We start from the raw sequence: 7,914 nt of genomic DNA, 5'->3' as shown, positions 1-7,914 counted from the left end.
GGCCCTAGCTTAATGACTTCTCCCAGAGCTAATTGGAGCCAGGAGTGAGCCAACCTTGACTCCAATCAGTGTGATGATATTGGATGTGGTGCTGACAGCTGTCCTGCCCTTAAAAAACACACACCTGTTTTAGGTTTACTGGTTTCAAGAAGCACTGTCTGATGTGAACCATTCCTCGCAGAAAAGAGATCTCAGAAGACCTACAATCAAGAATTGTTGACTTGCATGAAGCTGGAAAGGGTTACAAAAGTATCTCCAAAAGCCTTGATGTTCATGTGTCCACGGTAAGACAGACTGTCTACAAATGGAGAAAGTTTAGCACTGTTGCTACTCTTCCTCGACGTGGTCGTCCTATAAAAATGACTGCAAGAGCACAGCGCAGAATGCTGCATGAGGTAAAGAAGAATCCCAGAGTGTCAGCTAAAGACTTACAGAAATCTCTGGCACATGCTAACATTTTTGTTGACACATCTACAATAAGGAAAACATTAAACAAGAATGGAGTACATGGGAGGACACCACGGAGGAAGCCATTGCTGTCCAATAAGAATATTGCAGCACGTTTGAAGTTTGCAAAAGAGCACCTGGATGTTCCACAGCACTACTGGCAAAATATACTGTGGACAGATGAAACCAAGATTGAGTTGTTTGGGAAGAACACACAACACTATGTGTGGAGAAAAAAAGGCACAGCACACCAACATCAAAACCTCATCCCCACTGTAAAACATGGCGGAGGGAGCATCATGGTTTGTGGCTGCTTTGCTGCCTCAGGGCCTGGACGGATTGTTGTCATTGATGGGAAAATGAATTCCAGAGTTTATTAAGACATTTTGCAGGAAAACGTACGACCATCTGTCTGCCAACTGAACCTCCGCAGAGGATGGGTGATGCAACAGGACAATGACCCAAAGCATACAAGTAATTCAACAAAACAATGGCTGCAACAGCACAGAATACACCTTCTGGAGTGTCCCATTCAGAGTCCTGACCTCAACCCAATTGAAATGCTGTGGCATGACCTTAAGAGAGCGATTCACACCAGACATCCCAAGAATATTGCTACACTGAAACAGTTTTGTGAAGAGGAGTGGTCCAAAATTACTCCAGATCGTTGTGCAGGTCTGATCTGCAACTACAGGAAACGTTTGGTTGAGGTTATTGCTGCCAAAGGAGGGTCAACCAGTTATTAAGTCCAAAGGTTCACATACTTTTTCCTCCCTGCACTGTGAATGTTTACATGTTATGTGCAATTAAACCATGGCAACATCTAATGTTTGTGTAGTATTATGTTCAGCAGACTGTGTTCTTCTATTGTTGTGACTTAGATGACGTTCAGAGCACATTTTATGCCCAATTCATGCAAAACTCCACATAATCCCAAGGGGTTCACATACTTTTTCTTGCAACTGTATGTGAAAATAAAGGTAAGCGCTTGCCAGATGTGCAACAGTACCACCTAGTACAAAAAATTATAGTGCAATGACATATTAAATAATTACAGTGGTTATAGCAGAAATTCTGAACAAAAAAGTGTCAAAGTCCCCAAACACACTCACCAGATTATATTGGCTAACAGAGTAGCCAGCGAGCATGTAAGATCAAATGTGTTAGGTGGGATGCCGCCTTCTGTGATCTCTTTAGAACCAGTCCACTTAGGCTGCAATAAACAATCTCCTCCATTATCAGAACAGGTCTCAGGAAAAAGCCCAGATAAATAATCATAGTGCAGCCATCTTTATTAAAAAATGTATACTGTATGTAGGAAACAAACTGAATGCGCTCAATTTGTACAGGTACCAGTGGGGGCACCAACCCATACAGCTTACTAGGGGCATCCCTCCCCTCACACCGCTGTTCTGTCCACGCTTTATCTTGTGCATTACTTACTCCTGACTCTGCACTCTATGTATTACACACCCCTGACCCCTGCACTCTCTGAGTTACATACTTGTGATAACTGCACTGAGTATTGTATTGTGACTCCTGTACACTGTACAATTCATACTCCTGTCCTCTGCATTCTGTGCATTACATATCCCTGTTCCCTGAACTTTCTGCATTACGTACTCCTGACTCCTGTGCTATGTGCATTACTTACTCCTGACCTCAGTGCTCTATGTGTTACGTATTTCAGTCCCCAGCATTCTGTGTGTTTCTTTCTCACTTGTCCCTAGACTTTGTGCATTACACATCGCAGTCTTCTGCACTCTGTTAACCATGACCTGTGCACTCCTCTCACGTCTGACCCCTGCATTCTGTTACTTATGCCTGACTCTTGCATGTTGTGCATTATCCTAACTCCTGCACTTTTGGTGTAACATAGTCCTAACCCCTTTATGTTGTGAGTTATGAACTCCTAACCCCTGCATTTTGTGCATTACTTACTCTTGGCCCACGCAGAGTAGGCTCAGGTTTTATTTAACAATGCCTCTTTAGGCCCCTCCCTCTGTGTAATGTGTCCACATCCAAACCTCGTAAATAAAGCCAGTGAGGAAAAATGCTCTTGCATTTGAAGTCAGTAGGAGTAAAAGTGCCCTCTGTCAGTTGTCAGTGGGAGTGCTAAAAGCTCATGTTCCTAATTTCATTTGGAGTAAAACAAATGCCTGTACATCATTAGCCATAGTAGCCAGTGAGAGCAATCCATGCATTTTCAATCAGTTAGAGTAATAATTTGCCCTGTGTCAATGAAAGCAATAATGCATTTTAGAAGGCCTTGGGGGATTGGATGAGATTATTAAAGTCTAGCTCTAACTACTCTTAAAATCATTTCCTCCCCCTCCTTCTACCTATTATGCATAACCTATATAAAAAATATCTGTGTACTTATTTTTAGTCTGCTCTAGTCTGGTTATATGGACCTGCATCTCCAAGTAACTTGTGTCAGTGAGCGCCTGCTGCTACAGGGAAGTGGAGGGAATGCTGACAACTGCTGGGCCATGGGAACCTATGGGTGACATCATGGCTCCCTGAAATTCACAGCTGTTGTTGGGTGCTTACACCTGTTTGCTGGGGTTGTGACTGCATCAGACTGCCCTCTACATCATTGGCTCCAAAATGCTTTTAACTGGGTGAATTTACCAAGAGAGTAGATAAGTTCTACGCAACATGAAGGCTTGTCCTCTACCCGTTTATCACAAGGTGGATGGAGTCTACACCCTCAGAACTATTCTTTACCTTCAATGCCTCTATTAGATTTGCCAGAGATTGGGGACTGTATCTGTCCATTAATGAACATTAGTCTTAAAGGATAACTATTTCAGTTCTCCAAGCAGGGGAAGGGATTTGCCCCATTCTGGAGCTGACACTTAGGGCTTGATTTACTAAACCTGATTCATTCAGAATCTGGTGCTGCTCTGCTTGGTAGCCAGTCAGCTTCTAACCTCAGCATGTTCAAGTAAGCTTTAGCAATAAACCTGGAAGCTAATTGGTTTTCATGCAGAAGTGCACGAGATTCTGAGTAAACCAGTTTTAGTAACTAAACCCCATAATGCCTTTGTGGAGATTCAGTACTTTCACATAGAATTGACTCTCTCGGTTGTAGCATTCCTCCATTAAAAGGATTTCTTGCATTGTTCAATATCAAAGACACATACCTCTATGTACTGATCTTTTCAAGGCACCGGTGTTAACTTGGTTTCATGGTGCATTGTCAATTTACGACTATGGGACATCTGTTCTGTGGGTGTTTACCCAATTTCTGGCCTTGGTTCTGACTTTTTTCATGTCTCAGAGGTATATTATTATTATTATACAGTATTTATAAAGCGCCAATAGTTCGCTCAGCGCTGTACATTACAAAGGGGGACAGAACATGTGACAGAACAATACCAATACAATGCAAAATTGTATCAGTGGTGGGATATCTGAATGATCTTTTACTCCAAGTGAAATTGTCACAAGCTGAAAGGCTAATCTACACCTATCTATACAGTCACAATCTTTTTCTTTTTCCTGGTTCAGTGGCTGGAACATTTGAGTCTGGTCTTGGATACCAGATAGGCAAGGGTCCTTTTCCCTCAGGAGAATTTCTAGAAGTTGCAGGTCCATTTAAGACTGCTTCCTACTCATCTCTGGCACTCCCTGTGTTGTCATATACCGCTGTAAAGATAGTTTTTCTGAAATAATTTAGAGACCTTCCCTTCTGTTTTTGTTTGGCCTGTTGCTTTGTTGAAAGATTAATTTGCTGGTGCAGTTTGAGCTGCAGGGTGGCTTTGAGCGTACCTAGGGTCCTTCTCCTGTAAACTGCAGTAAAAACCCACACATCTAATGCATTTTCTGCGTCTCTCAGAGAAAAGATTTTTATGGTGAGTACAAAACTTCTGTTAATATTTTTACAATTGCTATGCAGCAAATAAGCCTCTTAGTGCAACAGTGAGTAAGAGGCTTATTTTGCACTGCTTTATTCATTTCAGTATTTACAAAATGTTTAGAAGATCATTTGGTGAACAATGTAAGTAATAAATATTGGTTAAAGGTATGTTTTATGGAGCCAAAGGTACAATTGATAGTATACTATTTCAGGATGGGTGCAATATTATAAACATCAGTATGTAAATTAGGTTTGGTTTCCCAGATGCTCAGAAATGTGTAATCTATTTCAGCAGTGTTGAAATGTAATTAGTTAATAAATGTAGAAACCATTGCCTTTTGTCTGTTTATCTTGGCACTTTATTGGCTTCTGGCCCCAATCAGGGATAGCTTTTTCTGGACAATATTATTGTAGCAATACCAAGCTACCAACTTTTTATTGCAGTATCTGATGCTAATTATTAAACTTTTGTCACATAGTTTCAATGTGTTTACTTACTTTTAGTCCAATTTCTTGGTTATCAGCGATCTTGCAAGACTAGTCCCATGTGCATATCCCCTCTTTAGGTCAACAAAAGCAAAATGACCCTTACCCAGGCCTCTTGTGGTTTTCAATGCAATTCTGAAATGGTTTGAAACAGTAATGTAATCCTAACAGATTACGATGTATTGTGTGTATGTCATGTTTTTACTTTTTTTTTAATCTCCCGCTGGTTCCGCCCCCCTGCGTCCCAACGCTCACAGGGAAGGGAACCCGGAAGACGGATGCCAGCATCAGCCGGAGGACACAGCAAGAGAACATCGGGGGGGATCACAGGGCAAGGTAAGGATCGGGGAATCGCAGGACAAGCACTAGAGTGTAATCCCGAGTGTGGCTCGGGGTTACCGCTTTTGCTACTGTAAATTAACCCCAAGCCACACTCAGGATTACCACTAGGAAGGTTAAAGGCTAAGTTCACCTTTTCAGGCAGAATTAGAGAGTGATATGCACAAAAGCGAACTATAAGAGAGGAATAAACAACCGAATATATCACAGTACCGCTTTAAATAGTCCCAATTGTCTGGCAAGATCCAAAGTTTAATCAGAGCTCTCCTTCCGAGAGAATTTTCCCCAAACTAGCAGAAAGGAAAAAAACAAGAATGTTGGGCTAGTTTGCATGTGCGCTCCCAGGAACCAGAACCAGTGCTTAACTCTTGGAGGGTTTTGGTATATGAAAAATCCCATATAGAACCAGAATCACACAATGTGGGATAAACTCTTCTGCCGGCTTAATGGGGCTCTAAACGTTGGTGCACAGTGGAGGTGTAGTCCCTACACTTCCCTGGAGATGATGATACAACGAGCAGAGTTCTCTTTCAATAGAAGCAACAAGCTGGGAGTTTGCTTTAAGCATTTCAAAAAAGGGTATGATGTATATTGAAACTGAAGAGGGGTGGGAGCAGAATTTGGCAGAAGTGTGTCCCTTAAAGTGCATGGCTTCTCAACTGCAGGCTTGGCTAGTGGAGTTGGCAGGTCCTGCCAATCATGCAGACAGGGAGTCTTAAGGCTGATATACTGTGTGCAGTACTTAAATGGCCTGTGGATAGGCTGCAGCACTGAGTGGACTACAAAGTCTGGGCCTCTACTGTATTTGGCAATCTGTGTTGTCAGAATCCTGGACTTCAATAACTAGCAACAACAGCAACTGAACTTGTAACGTGTTATGGTGTGTGGTGGGTTAAGAACCCTCTCATCTGGTCCTTTAAAGAAGCTGTGTTGCTGGGGCCTTGTTGTTGGGGTGCCCCCGTTCTCGCTGTCCTCCCTGTAAGGTAATGGTGCTGGTGGCAATTTCCCAATCTGTCTGCCTGCAGGATCAACTATCCTGCCCTCTCAGTGTGATCAGCGATCTGGAAATCCCTTTCTCCGTCATCCGGTACAGTCCGATCCAATCTGAGACCTCTGGAACTAGCCCTCCGCTGTCACCCATGCCCTGCCTTTCTCTGTCTTTCTCTCTCTCTCCCATTGATTTCTGGTTTTTCCTTTTTATATCCTTCTGCCCCTTTGCTTGTTCTCCTGGGACCTGTAGTTCTATGTCAGCTAACTGAAGAAATCCTGCTTGCAGCATACAAGTCCCAGCAATCCTAGAACACTGCCATCTTGTGACCATTTAACAATCTGCAATCAGTAACAATGCAGATTCACTTGAATGGGCTGCCCTATGTGCAACAATCGCCCCAGAGAAGCTCCAGAACTTTATTTGGAGCGGAGCATGGTGCATTTTTGTTGCATTTTTGGTATTTTGTAGCACTTGGGGTTCCTTTAATATTTAATGACTACATTAGCATGATGCACATTTGCAGCGTGCTTCTGAAACGCATGGCATAGGATGCATTTTCTGTGCAGCTTGCCCTGCATTTGGAAGCACACAAATGTGAATGGAGCCTCATTGAGCTTGTGTAAACACACCAATTTAATTTTCAGGCCCCATTTGCACCTAGAGTAGAGGGAACGCATGCTTTTTTGGCTTGTATTTCTCGCGACAGGCATAGCACAGCTCATTGATTTCAATGTGCTGCCCTACACGTGGCAAAGTAGCTCATGGGACATTTTGGCATGTTGCAGTTTGCATGTTTGTTTTTTCTGTGCATATTGCTGCGTTTGCCACTTGTATTTTCCTGTGGCAAAATGTATGTGCTTGTGCATTTGGGATGCTGTAATCAATTAATGGTCAACTAGTTAATTTTAGGGATATAAAGATGGCCATACACTATACAACCTGATTGTAAAATCTCTGTATAATCTCCTTTCGATTTTCCAAAACTATATAATAGGAGGACACATCTATCCAGTCATTCTGTATCCAATCAGGCAGACCCTTGCACTACATAGTTGATGGTAGATCTAAAGAAGATTGTCAGATTGGTGTATGGTGAGCTGTACAGACTTCCAGGACATACTTCTCCTGTTTTCAGTACTACACCTCTGCTTCACATAGGCTGTTATCTAATCACTCAGCTCCTGCACACTCTGCCAAATGAACAATCTATGCAAGATGAAGGTAAGAAAGCAAACAACGAATGACTTAATGGAGTTTTCAGTGAGAATGGTGATCACTGTATTAGATTTGATTGCACCTATGCAGGTGGGTGTGACCAATCTCCTGGAGTGGGGAAGGCAGTGGCATGGTGTGTGTTAATGGGGTCAGCTGGTGAATTACTTCCTGTGTCACACTGGTTTTCCCAACCTAAGAGCTGTCCAGGAAATAATGGAGAAGTTCTTTATAGATCAAACTGATGCCTAGGTAAGTGCTGGTGTGAGATATTACATAATGCTTTATTTTGCAAAAGAGGCACATTAATGCTATATTGGTACATAGGGAAGTTAGAATTTAGAAAAAAAAGTGACCTTAGTCTTTAACCACTTCAATACCGGGCACTTATACCCCCTTCCTGCCCAGGCCAATTTTCAGCTTTCAGCTCTGTCGCACTTTGAATGACAATTGCGCGGTCATGTAACATTGTACCCATATGACATTTTTTTCATTTTTTTCACACAAATAGAGCTTCTTTTGGTGGTATTTAATCACCACTGAGTTTTTTATTGTTTGCTAAATAAAACAAAAA

This window comes from Staurois parvus, unplaced genomic scaffold, assembly GCF_062004578.1.
Source record: "Staurois parvus isolate SC_StPar_1 unplaced genomic scaffold, SC_StPar_1.0 ptg000019l, whole genome shotgun sequence".
NCBI classification, from domain to species: domain Eukaryota; kingdom Metazoa; phylum Chordata; class Amphibia; order Anura; family Ranidae; genus Staurois; species Staurois parvus.
The sequence above is the reverse complement of the archived record's forward strand: the minus strand, read 5'-3'. Positions refer to the sequence as shown.